Source organism: Coregonus clupeaformis, chromosome 36 (genome assembly GCF_020615455.1).
Source record: "Coregonus clupeaformis isolate EN_2021a chromosome 36, ASM2061545v1, whole genome shotgun sequence".
NCBI classification, from domain to species: domain Eukaryota; kingdom Metazoa; phylum Chordata; class Actinopteri; order Salmoniformes; family Salmonidae; genus Coregonus; species Coregonus clupeaformis.
The window spans coordinates 27,944,174-27,959,076 of NC_059227.1; the positions used below are offsets into that span (position 1 = coordinate 27,944,174).

General features: G+C 44.1%; 1 non-coding gene across 1 annotated transcript; it reads right to left on the reverse strand.

Annotated features, from left to right (window-relative positions):
- Window positions 1-9,300: 9,300 nt before the first annotated feature.
- Window positions 9,301-9,374, reverse strand: trnag-ucc. Its single transcript has one exon. It is a non-coding gene; the product is annotated as a tRNA-Gly (tRNA).
- Window positions 9,375-14,903: the final 5,529 nt, after the last annotated feature.

A 14,903-nucleotide genomic window follows, 5' to 3' on the forward strand; every position in this document is an offset into this window, starting at 1 on the left:
ATGAAAGGCCACTCTAAAATGTGCAGTTAAGTCACACAACACAATGCCACAGATGTCTCAAGCACAACTGGCTAACAACACACACATACAGCTGTCTCACAGCACGCTGGGTACATTTCCATGCACAGGCATCCACAATGTTCAAATGGATTATGAACACCCCCTTATAGAGCCTCTTTACAAGTGGACATCACACCACTAGCCGATACTCTTACATAAAGAATGAACTGAGATACCATAAGTTGAATGATACTCTTCATCTATTAGCATTAGCCTGCTTTTACTAGCTGCCCTTAGATACCTTAAGCATATACAGTGGGGGAAAAACCACATTTCCCCTAAATATCGACAAATTGAGAAATAAAAATCCAGAAAATCACATTGTAGGATTTTTAATGAATTTATTTGCAAATTATGGTGGAAAATAAGTATTTGGTCACCTACAAACAAGCAAGATTTCTGGCTCTCACAGACCTGTAACTTCTTCTTTAAGAGGCTCCTCTGTCCTCCACTCGTTACCTCTATTAATGGCACCTGTTTGAACTTGTTATCAGTATAAAAGACACCTGTCCACAACCTCAAACAGTCACACTCCAAACTCCACTATGGTCAAGACCAAAGAGCTGTCAAAGGACACCAGAAACAAAATTGTAGACCTGCACCAGGCTGGGAAGACTGAATATGCAATAGGTAAGCAGCTTGGTTTGAAGAAATCAACTGTGGGAGCAATTATTAGGAAATGGAAGACATACAAGACCACTGATAATCTCCCTCGATCTGGGGCTCCACGCAAGATCTCACCCCGTGGGGTCAAAATGATCACAAGAACGGTGAGCAAAAATCCCAGAACCACACGGGGGACCTAGTGAATGACCTGCAGAGAGCTGGGACCAAAGTAACAAAGCCTACCATCAGTAACACACTACGCCGCCAGGGACTCAAATCCTGCAGTGCCAGACGTGTCCCCCTGCTTAAGCCAGTACATGTCCATGCCCGTCTGAAGTTTGCTAGAGTGCATTTGGATGATCCAGAAGAGGATTGGGAGAATGTCATATGGTCAGATGAAACTAAAATATAACTTTTTGGTAAAAACTCAACTCATCGTGTTTGGAGGACAAAGAATGCTGAGTTGAATCCAAAGAACACCATACCTACTGTGAAGCATGGGGGTGGAAACATGATGCTCTGGGGCTGTTTTTCTGCAAAGGGACCAGGACGACTGATCCGTGTAAAGGAAAGAATGAATGGGGCCATGTATCGTGAGATTTTGAGTGAAAACCTCCTTCCATCAGCAAGGGCATTGTAGATGAAACGTGGCTGGGTCTTTCAGCATGACAATGATCCCAAACACACCGCCCGGGCAACGAAGGAGTGGCTTCGTAAGAAGCATTTCAAGGTCCTGGAGTGGCCTAGCCAGTCTCCAGATCTCAACCCCATAGAAAATCTTTGGAGGGAGTTGAAAGTCTGTGTTGCCCAGCGACAGCCCCAAAACATCACTACTCTAGAGGAGATCTACATGGAGGAATGGGCCAAAATACCAGCAACAGTGTGTGAAAACCTTGTGAAGACTTACAGAAAACGTTTGACCTGTGTCATTGCCAACAAAGGGTATATAACAAAGTATTGAGAAACTTTTGCTATTGACCAAATACTTATTTTCCACCATAATTTGCAAATAAATTCATAAAAAATCCTACAATGTGATTTTCTGGATTTTTTTCCCTCATTTTGTCTGTCATAGTTGACGTGTACCTATGATGAAAATTACAGGCCTCTCTCATCTTTTTAAGTGGGAGAACTTGCACAATTGGTGGCTGACTAAATACTTTTTTTCCCCACTGTATCATACTCTATATAGTAGCTTTACTCCAGAGAGCCAGCATAGTTGTCTTCTGCTTTTGCTGTCTGCTCTTTGTGCACATTGGTGTTAGCGGTGAGATTCGGAGCCAGTTACTCACCAGACGGGGCATCCAAATCTCCAAACCCCAAAGTCACTATCTAAATTGCAGCCGCCAGACAGTGAGCTCCCCATTAGGTGTAACGTGGAGGCTAATAAAATGTCACTAAATCTCTGATGCGTCCCTGCCTGCCACACCATAGAGCAGGCCCCAGGATGTCAAACACACTGCATTAATAACGTCACTGTTTGGGAACAGTCATTTTCTGCGTTCCAAATGGCACTCTATTCCCCATACAGATGCCGGATCTTAATTTGACCCCTTTCGTCTCAGGAGGATTTGAATGAATATTGAATATTTTTAATCGCCGCCAGGGGGCAGCTGGAAACGGTGTTTGTAGGCTATACAATAACTTAGGCTGCATGTGCACTAGGCGTCAGTTCAATTAGCCTATGTAGGCTACGTGCAGGCTACAGCGCGTCTCGTGTGAATTCTTATGTGGATTATAATAAATTAACATATTTGTAGGGGTAGATCAATTATTTTTATTGTATGTTCAAGATAAGCAATAGGACATTTTTTTAAATATATATACCTCAGTGCCTGTGTGGTTCAGCGGTTACAGCTGCTGACCCTGGCACACATATGCCAGCGTCAGCATGGGTTTGAATCTGGCTCCCTGCCCTTTTAATTTTTTGGAGGAACTAGTACTTTTCTAGTTACTCTCTTTGGGTTGTACTTTCTGATGGAAGTAATTTACTTTTTACCCAATTACATTTGATCAAATCACTTCAGTTACATAATTATTAGATACATAGATATATTATCTTATTATATCGTCGCTGTAGGATGAAAACCTTGTAACTCCAAGTTTGGTGATTACATTTTTTTACATGAATCAATACTGTTGGTTCCCCGGTTTTCGGTTCTGAACCAGTTCCAACTCCTGCTCCTGAAGATATTAGTCAGATGCGATCATAGGTAAGTTGCACTTTAATTACCTTCTGCCTTTGTAATATTAAATATTTCTGGAGTAAGATAAGTATTTCTCAGATATAATTCTGCTGTTGAAATTGTGTTTTGAGGGCAAGGGCAAATCAAATGGCTAGGTAGCTAACTGACAGAATCTGACAGACAAAGGTTAATCTCCTGTTTTTAGCTCCCCATATGATCTCTGCTTTTTGGCTTACTAGCCACCTTGTCATGATTGGCAAAAAGAGTGAACATATTAATCAGATATGTGTGGCAATAACTAACTAGCTATCACATTAGGTTGCCACTAGATAAGCTGGCTAAACTAGCTAGCTAGATGTAGTGTCAACCATGTAGCTAGCTAACATTAGCTAGATCAACCGGTCAGTCCAGTGCACTCCTCTGCTCTCTCTCACTGTGTGTGGGTGTGTTTGTCTAAATGCCATTCTGTTTTTATGACAAGGCCTATAAGCACATCGGTCATACAGTCAGTGTATCTCAGTAAGCTTTGTGTGCCATATACTAGAAATAAAATATGTTGTACATAGATTTTCATTGACAGTGAAATTTCGATATTGATCGTTGTTTGACTACTGTAGCACTTACCTGATCCTCCATGATATTTAATTCTGAGTGAAAATAATGAAACATCACACTTGGTGTAAATATTTTTACTACACATTCACCATCACATGTACTTGAAATTATATTGTGAAATACATTTTCATGAACGCCATTTAATTTTAAAAATTATTATGTCTCAATTACAGTTGACCTTTTTATGAAATTGAGTACATTGATAGATATTAAGTCGACTTTCAATAAGACCGTAATTGAAACTGTACTGCCTACGGACTTTGTTTGATGTCAGTCTTCATTGGAGACTACCTGGGTTTATTCATTACTGAAACCATTTACCGGTTAAGAACCAAACAGAAGTAAACAGAGCAAACAGAACAAAATGGGGAGGGACCTACCTGTATTTGTCCAATAGAAACTCTTGTTTGAGTTTTCCGTTTGGAGTAAATGGTTTCAGTTGCAAAATGTTTTGCAACAGACAAAATGTTTTGCAACAGAATCGGCGTAATGATTACACCCCTGTGCAGGAGGACATCTGCAAGACGGTGCTGGCAGGCTTAAATAATAAATTAATGTCAAATCAGTTGCACTAAGTTATTTTCCTTTTTGTTTGCTGTCAGTTTACCATAAGGTGTAACTAGTACTTAAGTCGTTTTTCTTACCTCCTCCAGAGCGCTACGCTGGAGATCCTGGAACCTGCCCGGGCGTTTCTCTCCCAGTGCTCCCTCATCTTCGAGCTGCAGCCCTCTTAGTTTCCCTCGGATCGCTCGAAGATAGCGTACCTGATAACGCTGATGTCCGGGAGGGCTCTCGCCTGGGCTACGGCGGTGTGGGAGCAACAATCCACCGTTTGCCTCAGTCTGGAAGAGTTTGTGGCGGAGGGAAGAAAGGTGTTCGATTCTCCGTTGTCCGGGAGAGAGGCTGCTCGGAAGCTACTTCAACTGCGTCGTCTCCCGTAGTGGTGTGGGCCTCCCAAGTGGCGCAGTGGTCTAAGGCACTGCATCACAGTGCTAGAGGAGTCACTACAGACACGGGTTCGATCCCGGGCTGTATCCCAACCGGCCGTGATCGGGAGTCCCATAGGGAGGCGCCCAGCGTCGTCCGGGTTAGGGAAGGGTTTGGCCAGGGGGGCTTTACTTGGCTCATCACGCTCTAGTGACTCCTTGTGAAGGGCCGGGCGCCTCAGGCTGACCTCGGTCGTAAGTTGAACGGTGTTTCCTCTGACACATTGGTGCGGCTGGCTTCTGAGTTAAGCGGGTGGGTGTTAAGGAGCGAGGTTTGGCGGGTCATGTTTCGGAGGACGCATGACTCGACCTTCGCCTCCCAAGCCCATTGGGGGGTTGCAGCGATGTCTCCCGTAGTGTGGCATACTATGTGGTAGATTTTCGCAATTTGGCCGCCGAGAGTGCCTGGAACCCGGAATCCCTGTTCGACACATTCCTTCATGGATTATCAGAGGTGGTTAAAGACGAGCTCGCAGCCCGGGAGCTTCCCATGGACCTCGACTCTCTCATAGCCTTGACCATACGGATAGATGGGCGGCTACGGGAACGTAGGAGGGAGAGGAGGTCTGTTCCTGGTCACACTCGTACGTCCACGGATCCCACCTCGCCTCCGAGGAATCAGAGGAATCCCGGAAGTCCCAGGCATCTACATTTCCGAGAGAATCCAATGTCCAATCAAATGTTATTCGCCACATGCACTGAATACAACAGGTGTAGACCTTACAGTGAAATGCTTACTTACAAGCCCTTAACCAACAATGCAGTTTTAAGAAAAATAAGTGTTAAGTAAAAAATAAATAAGTAAAAAATAATAAGCATTATTATTAACAGTAGCGAGGCTATATACAGGGGGTACCAGTACAGAGTCAATGTGCGGGGGCACAGGTTAGTCGAGGTAGTTAAGGTAATATGTACATGTGGGTAGAGTTAAAGTGACTATGCATAGATATTAAACAGAGAGTAGCAGCAGCGTAAAAAAAGGGGTGGGGTGGGGGGACAATGCAAATAGTCTGGGTAGCCATGATTAGCTGTTCAGGAGTCTTATGGCTTGGGGGTAGAAGCTGTTAAGAAGCATTTTGGACCTAGACTTGGCACTCCGGTACCGCTTGCCGTGCAGTAGCAGAGAGAACAGTCTATGACTAGGGTGGCTGGAGTCTTTGACAGTTTTTAGGGCCTTCCTCTGACACTGCCTGGTATAGAGGTCCTGGATGGCAGGAAGCTTGACCCCAGTGATGAACTGGGCCGTACGCACTACCCTCTGTAGTGCCTTGCGGTTGGAGGCCGAAAAGTTGCCCTACCAGGCAGTGATGCAACCAGTCAGGATGCTCTCGGTGGTGCAGATGTAGAACTTTTTGAGGATCTGAGGACCCATGCCAAATCTTTTCAGTCTCCTGAGGGGGAATAGGCTTTGTCGTGCCCTCTTCACGACTGTCTTGGTGTGTTTGGACCATGATAGTTTGTTGGTGATGTGGACACCAAGGAACTTGAAGCTCTCAACCTGTTCCACTATAGCCCCGTCGATGAGAATGGGGGCGTGCTCAGTCCTCTTTTTTTCCTGTAGTCCACAATCATCTCCTTTGTCTTGATCACGTTGAGGGAGAGGTTGTTATCGTGGCACCACACGGCCAGGTCTCTGACCTCCTCCCTATAGGCTGTCTCATCGTTTTCGGTGATCAGGCCTACCACTGTTGTGTCGTCAGCAAACTTAATGATGGTGTTGGAGACGTGCCTGGCCATGCAGTCATGGGTAAACAGGGAGTACAGGAGGTACAGTGTATAATCGAAGTAACAGTACTTTTATTTAAGTATAGATTTACAGTACTCTAGCCACCTCTGCAAATTATACATAGCCTAATTATAAAACGTGGCAAGCATACACACTGGAGTTTACCGTTCTTCAGTAGGCCTACATCTGTCAATCAACTGATGGCCCAAATCAGCTCATCAACTCCGCCAGGGAAACACAAACAGTAGCCTATTATCGGTTTTCACACCTTTCATTATGTGACAATGTACAGGCTAAAAGGTAGTCTACAGAATGTAGCCTATTAGAATATAATCAAATAACAAGTGGCCTATTGTAACCATCGATGGCACTAGATTATCGGCAGCTGATGTATCGTTAAACCATCATATGCACTAAATTCACCCACACAGCTGACCTCAATTGCAACCATTATTGGTCACATCATTACAGCTCCCTAAACGATGATTTCGGTGTTACCTTGGTCAGAGATCAGGGCTGCGTTCAGTACTTTTTTACCTTCTGGAACATTCAATTGAACGGAAACGATGCTGTACTGAACGACCAGTTGAAAAATCGGGAGTGGTTGTGGGTTGGGGAAAACTGTCAGCATGGCCACTGCCCATTAAATATGTCACTCATTGCTTGAAGCCACATTTCGCCACACCCACCATACGGGAACGTACCTCAAAGTCTGTTCAAGAACGTACAAGAACGTGTTGTTCAGTACAAACTGTTCAGCAACGTAGCAAATTATCAAGCAAACTGAAGGCACCTCTGTATATATAATGATGAGATGACCATGTCTCCGCCCTAACAATGGGAGTCGTTGTCCCAAAGGCAGGAAGGCAGACAGCAAGCTTAGGTCTGCATATTAAGCCCATAGAAACGCATTGGACTTATTCTGGACAGATCTCATCATAGCGCTTCATGGTTTTTGCGACTGCACTTGAAGAAACTTTCAAAGTTCTTGAAATTGTCCGTATTGACTGACCATGTCTTAAAGTAATGATGTTTCTCTTTGCAAGTTTGAGCTGTTCTTGCCATAATATGGACTTGGTCTTTTACCAAATAGGGCTATCTTCTGTATACCCCCCCTACCTTGTCACAACACAACTGATTGGCTCAAACGCATTAAGAAGGAAATAAATTCCATAAATTAAGTTTTAAGAAGGCACACCTGTAAAATTAAATGCATTCCAGGTGACTACCTCATGAAGCTGGTTGAGAGAATGCCAAGAGTGTGCAAAGCTGTCATCAAGGCAAAGGGTGGCTATTTGAAGAATCTCAAATATAACATATATTTTGAGTTGTTTAACACTTGTTTGGTTACTACATGATTCCATATGTGTTATTTAATAGTTTTGATGTCTTCACTATTATTCTACAATGTAAAAAAATTGTAAAAATAAAGAAAAACCCTTGAATTAATAGCTGTGTCCAAACTTTTGACTGGTAGTGTATGTTATCGAAAAGTGTCTGGTATGGTCATTTCTTATCAAGATTGGGGGTAAAATATCCCTGGATTGTTCATATTTGAAATGTGTAACTAAATTAAGTCAATCTGGGGGATTGAGTTGAGTTATTTGTGCAAGAAGGGCATGGGCCGGAATCGAACCCACACCGACACAGCAGGCCTATATGTGCGCCATGAAAGCAGCAGCCCTAAATGCTAGACCACCCCAGGCAACAATTGAACTACATTTTGACAGTTAATTTGTAACTTTAGGGTACTTCACACTTGTATGTCATAGTCTAGTGGAGATCAATATCTATCTTGTGTTATTAAGCTATACTATAAAACAATATATAAAACATTTGAATGTTGCAGTAATAGGACCTTGGCGTAGCGTTTGATCGAGCGAGAGATAATATTGTTTTGATGGCAGGCCTTATCCCAATGGCTCCACTGCCCCTGCATAGAGAGAAAGAGAACAGCACATTTTCAAGGAATCACGAGGCTCATTTGGATATCCTGATGCAGCAGGAAGATTCTCCCTGACAAAAGAGTGATCAAGTTAAGATCTGACATCTGTATAGTGCACTGTGGGCCCTGGTCAAAAGTAGTGCACTATGTACGGAATAGGTGCCATTTGGGATGCAGCCATTGGTTTGGATGTGAAGACAGGGACGGTCACGGCATGATGTAGTCCCGGGATAGGGGATACAATGTCCTTTTGAGTATAATGGATGACGCTGTCCATCCACAAGGTTCGGTGTGGTAAGTTGGTCCGTTATTAACCTTGATAAATCGATCGTTAACGGAGAGATGGATGACTTGTTGAAATAATAATATAATATGCCATTTAGCAGACGCTTTTATCCAAAGCGACTTACAGTCGTGCGTGCATACATTTTTGTGTATGGGTGGTCCCGGGGATCAAACCCACTACCTTGGCGTTACAAGCGCCGTGCTCTACCAGCTGAGCTACAGAGGACCACAATGAAATGCTGATTAAGGAATCTGCCTTTCTTTTTTCCGGAGAATGCTGATTTATGAAATGGGATTGAGCTCATGTTTAATCTTTTTGATTATTTAATATGGGTAAAGATGGATTTGATATGAGAGTCTGGAAGCAGATATTAACTCCATTCTAGATTATACATATTAAAGCTGCAATATGTAACTTTTTGTGTGACCCAACCAAATGCACATAGAAATATGATTTATAGATCTGTCATTGTCATTGAAAGCAAGTCTAAGAAGCAGTAGATATGTTCTATGTGCTCTATTTCTATGTTTCCCGTTCTTAAATTTAGTTTTTGCGTCTTTTTCTTTCGGTTTTGTACACCATCTTTAAACAGCTGAAAATACAATATTTTTGATTATGGAAACTATATTTCACTGCAGTTTAGATGGTACAATGATTATCTACACAATGACTGCTTGTTTTGTCACATACCCTGAAATTAGGCAAACTATTCGAATTTTACCAACCAGGAAATGGCGGAACGATTTCTACATATTGCACCTTTAAATCATTAAATCGGAATTATATTTATCAGCACTTCAAGAGAATGGCTCAGAAGACATTTTAATCATTTAGCAGACGCTCTTATCCAGAGCGACTTACAGTTAGTGAGTGCATACATATTTCATACTGGCCCCCTGTGGAAAACGAACCCACAACCCTGGCGTTGGAAGCGCCATGCTCTACCAACTGAGCTACAGGAGGCCTACATGGACATTTGAGTAGGCTCTGCATATTCTGAGCAGTTGATTATGAAGTTGTTCCAGTTAATGAACCAAGTATTCAAGGTCTTACTGAAAAAACGTTCCATTTGTAAAGATAGATGGACACTGATGTGTTCATCCATATTGTTCTTCAGTTGCACTGTAATTATGGTATTTTGTATAATTTTTTTTTATTATTATTATCCGCCAGTCTGCACTGTTTGCACAGCGCGTTATCGACCCAGAACATATCGGTTTTTCTGCCGGAATCACTGATTCACTGGACCTTTAACACCGGATAATCGTAGCTAGATAGCTGCAATCAAATGGACGTTGTTGTTGGCTAATCAGCCTTGAGCTAGCCGCGAGCCAGGCCCTTCTCCCGGCTATCTACCTCTCTGTCAACCGGACGGGTTGTCTGATGTGATTACAACAGGTTTCCCGTTATGACGTCGACCACGAAGATCCATCTGCTAGCCCCGGCCCGCTAGCACACGCTAGCCGTGGCCTCTTGCTCGCTAGTGCTATAGCAGCCCCCGATCTACCTCCAAACTCTCCTATTGCTGTTCACCGGACCTTATGATAACTCAGCTATACAGCTGATGCCTGCTGGACTGTTCCTTTATACGGTACCGCATCCTGTTTATGTTTAGCCTCAGCCCAAACTTTGTCGCCATTACCAGCTGTTGTCTTAGCTCTAGAATAACACCTGTGGTTGCTTTATGCCTCTCTCCCATTTCAATATGCCTTGCTTATTGCTGTTTCGGTTATTCTTATTGTACTATTTCACTGTAGATCTCCCAGCCCAGCTCAACCTGCCATAGATAGCTCCTTTGTCCCACCCCCCATACACGCGGAGACGGACTCAATCGGTGCCTCCAGTGATGCTATCTCTTTCATCGTTACCCAATGCTTAGGTTTACCTCCACTGTACTCATATCCTTCCATATCCTTTTCTGTACATAATGCCCTGAATCTATTCTACAACGCCCGGAAACCTGCCCCTTTTTTTCTCTGTACCCAATGCACTAGAAGACCAGTACTTAAAGCCTTTAGCCGTATCCTTATTCTACTCATCCTCTGTTCCTCTGGTGATGTAGAGGGTAACCCAGGCCCTGTAGCCCCCAGTATCACTCTTACTCCCCAGGCGTTATCATTTGTTGACTTCTGTAACCGTAAAAGCATTGGTTTCTTGCACGTTAACATCTGAAGCCTCCTCCCCAAGTTTGAGTTATTCCCTGCGTTAGCACACTCTTCCAACCCTGATGTCCTAGCAGTGTCTGAATCCTGGCTTAGGAAGGCCACCAAAAATTCAGAAATGTCCATCCCCAACTACAACATTTTCCATCTCGATAGAACTGCCAAAGGGAATGGGGTGCGGTTGCAATCTACTGTAGAGATAGCCTGCAGAGCTCTATCGTACTATCCAGGTCTGTGCCCAAACAGTTTGAGCTTCTACTTCTAAAAATCCACCTTTCCAGAAATAAGTATTTCACTGTTGCCGCTTGCTATAGACCCCCCTCAGCCCCGAGCTGTGCCCTGGACACCATATGTGAACTGATTGCCCCCCATCTATCCTCAGAGTTTGTACTGCTTGGTGACCTAAACTGGGAAATGCTTTAAACCCCGGCCAACCTACAATCTAAACTAGATGCCCTCAATCTCACACAAATTATCAACAAACCTACCAGGTACAACACTAAATCTGTAAACATGGCACCCTCATAGATATCATCCTGACAAATTTACCCTCTAAATACACCTCCGCTGTCTTCAACCAGGATCTCACCGATCACTGCCTTATTGCCTGCGTCCGTAATGGGTCCGCGGTCAAACAACCACCCCTCATCACTGTCAAACGCTCCCTAAAACACTTTAGCGAGCAGGCCTTTCTAATTGACCTGGCCCGGGTATCCTGGATGGATTTTGACCTCATTCCGTCAGTAGAGGATGCCTGGTTGTTCTTTAAAAGTGCTTTCCTCTCAATCTTAAATAAGCATGCCCCATTCAAAAAATTCAGAACTAAGAACAGATATAGCCCCTGGTGCTCCTCAGACTTGACTGCCCTTGACCAGCACAAAAACATCCTGTGGTGTACTGCATTAGCATCGAACAGCCCCCACGATATGCAACTTTTCACGGAAGTCAGGAACCAATATACACAATCAGTTAGGAAAGCAAAGGCTAGCTTTTTCAAACAGAAATTTGCATCCTGTAGCACTAACTCCAAAAAGTTTTGGGACACTGTAAAGTCCATGGAAAATAAGAGCACCTCCTCCCAACTGCCCACTGCACTGAGGCTAGGAAACACTATCACCACCGATAAATCTACAATAATCGAGAATTTCAACAAGCATTTTGCTACGGCTGGCCATGCTTTCCACCTGGCTACCACTACCCCGGCCACCAGCTCTGCACCCTCCACTGCAACTTGCCCATGCCCCTCTAAAGACACCTCCGCTGTCTTCAACCAGGATCTCACCGATCACTGCCTTATTGCCTGCGTCCGTAATGGGTCCGCGGTCAAACAACCACCCCTCATCACTGTCAAACGCTCCCTAAAACACTTTGGCGAGCAGGCCTTTCTAATTGACCTGGCCCGGGTATCCTGGATGGATTTTGACCTCATTCCGTCAGTAGAGGATGCCTGGTTGTTCTTTAAAAGTGCTTTCCTCTCAATCTTAAATAAGCATGCCCCATTCAAAAAATTCAGAACTAAGAACAGATATAGCCCCTGGTGCTCCTCAGACTTGACTGCCCTTGACCAGCACAAAACATCCTGTGGTGTACTGCATTAGCATCGAACAGCCCCCACGATATGCAAGTTTTCACGGAAGTCAGGAACCAATATACACAATCAGTTAGGAAAGCAAAGGCTAGCTTTTTCAAACAGAAATTTGCATCCTGTAGCACTAACTCCAAAAAGTTTTGGGACACTGTAAAGTCCATGGAAAATAAGAGCACCTCCTCCCAACTGCCCACTGCACTGAGGCTAGGAAACACTGTCACCACCGATAAATCTACAATAATCGAGAATTTCAACAAGCATTTTGCTACGGCTGGCCATGCTTTCCACCTGGCTACCACTACCCCGGCCACCAGCTCTGCACCCTCCACTGCAACTTGCCCATGCCCCTCTAAAGACACCTCCGCTGTCTTCAACCAGGATCTCACCAATCACTGCCTTATTGCCTGCGTCCGTAATGGGTCCGCGGTCAAACAACCACCCCTCATCACTGTCAAACGCTCCCTAAAACACTTTAGCGAGCAGGCCTTTCTAATTGACCTGGCCCGGGTATCCTGGATGGATATTGACCTCATTCCGTCAGTAGAGGATGCCTGGTTGTTCTTTAAAAGTGCTTTCCTCTATATCTTAAATAAGCATGCCCCATTCAAAAAATTCAGAACTAAGAACAGACATAGCCCCTGGTTCTCCTCAGACTTGACTGCCCTTGACCAGCACAAAAACATCCTGTGGCGTACTGCATTAGCATCGAACAGCACCCACGATATGCAACTTTTCAGGGAAGTCAGGAACCAATATATACAATCAGTTAGGAAAACAAAGGCTAGCTTTTTCAAACAGAAATTTGCATTCCTGTAGCACTAACTCCAAAAAGTTTTGGGACACGGTAAAGTCCATGGAAAATAAGAGCACCTCCTCCCAACTGCCCACTGCACTGAGGCTAGGAAACACTGTCACCACCGATAAATCTACAATAATCGAGAATTTCAACAAGCATTTTGCTACGGCTGGCCATGCTTATCACCTGGCTACCACTACCCCGGCCACCAGCTCTGCACCCTCCGCTGCAACTTGCCCATGCCCCCCTTTTTTTGAAGAAAATCTGGACCCCTACAAATCAGCTGGGCTAGACAATCTGGACCCTTTCTTTCTAAAATTAGCCGCCGAAAATATCGCAACCCCTATTTCTAGCCTGTTCAACCTCTCTTTCGTAACGTCTGAGATCCTCAGAGATTGGAAAGCTGCCGCGGTCATCCCCCTCTTCAAAGGGGGTGACACTGTAGATCCAAACTGTTACAGACCTATATCCATCCTGCGCTGCCTTTTGAAAGTATTTGAAAGCGAAGTTAACAAACAGATCACCGACCATTTCGAATCCCACCGTACCTTCTCCGCTATGCAATCTGGTTTCCGAGCTGGTCATGGGTGCACCTCAGCCACGCTCAAGGTCCTAAACAATGTTATAACCGCGATCGATAAAAGACAGTACTGCGCAGCCGTCTTCATCGACCTGGCCAAGGCTTTCAACTCTGTCAACCACCGCATTCTTATTGGCAGACTAAATAGCCTTGGTTTCTCTAATGACTGCCTCACCTGGTTCACCAACTACTTCTCAGATAGAGTTCAATGTGTCAAATCGGAGGGCCTGTTGTCTGGACCTCTGGCCGTCTCTATGGGGGTGCCACAGGGTTCACCTTGGTGTCTGGTTAGGTGTCTGGTTAGACTGTAAACTCTCCTTCCAGACTCACATTAAGCATCTCCAATCAAAAGTTAGATCTAGAATTGGCTTCCTATTTCAAAACAAAGCCTCCTTCACTCATGCTGCCAAACATGCCCTCGTAAAACTGACTATCCTACCGATCCTTGACTTCGGTGAAGTAATTTACAAAATAGCCTCCAACACTCTACTCAGCAAATTGGATGTAGTCTATCACAGTGCCATCCGTTTTGTCACCAAAGCCCCATATACTACCCACCATTGTGACCTGTACGCTCTTTTTGGCTAGCCTTCACTACATATTCGTCGCCAAACCCACTGGCTCCAGGTCATCTATAAATCACTGCTAGGCAAATCCCCGTCTTACCTTAGCTCACTGGTCACCATAGCAACACCCACCCGTGGTCTGCGCTCCAGCAGGTATATCTCACTGGTCATACCCAAAGCCAACACCTCCTTTGGCCGCCATTCCTTCCAGTTCTCTGCTTCCAATGACTGGAACGAACTGCAAAAATCTCTGAAGCTGGAGACTCTTATCTCCCTCACTAACTTTAAGCGTCAGTTGTCAGAGCAGCTTACCGATTACTGCACCTGTACACAGCCATTCTGAAATTAGCCCACCCAACTACCTCATCCCCATATTGTTATTTATTTTGCTAATTTGCACCCCAGTATCTCTATTTGCACATCTATCATGCCAGTGTTAATACGAAATTGTAACTATTTTGCACTATGGCCTATTTATTGCCTTACCTCCATAACTTACTACATTCGCACACACTGTATATATATTTTCTGTTGTATTTTTGACTTTATGTTTTGTTTACCCCATATCTAACTCTGTGTTGTTGTTTTTATCACACTGCTTTATCTTGGCCAGGTCGCAGTTGTAAATGAGAACTTGTTCTCAACTGGCTTACCTGGTTAAATAAAGGTGAAATGAAAATTAAATTAAATTAAACTGTCATGAACAAATGGTATGTGGCTGGGCTTTGTCATATACAGAAACACTAGATCATCCTTAAGGAATATAGATTTTTTCTAATGTTATTAAAGGTGTCTAGATCA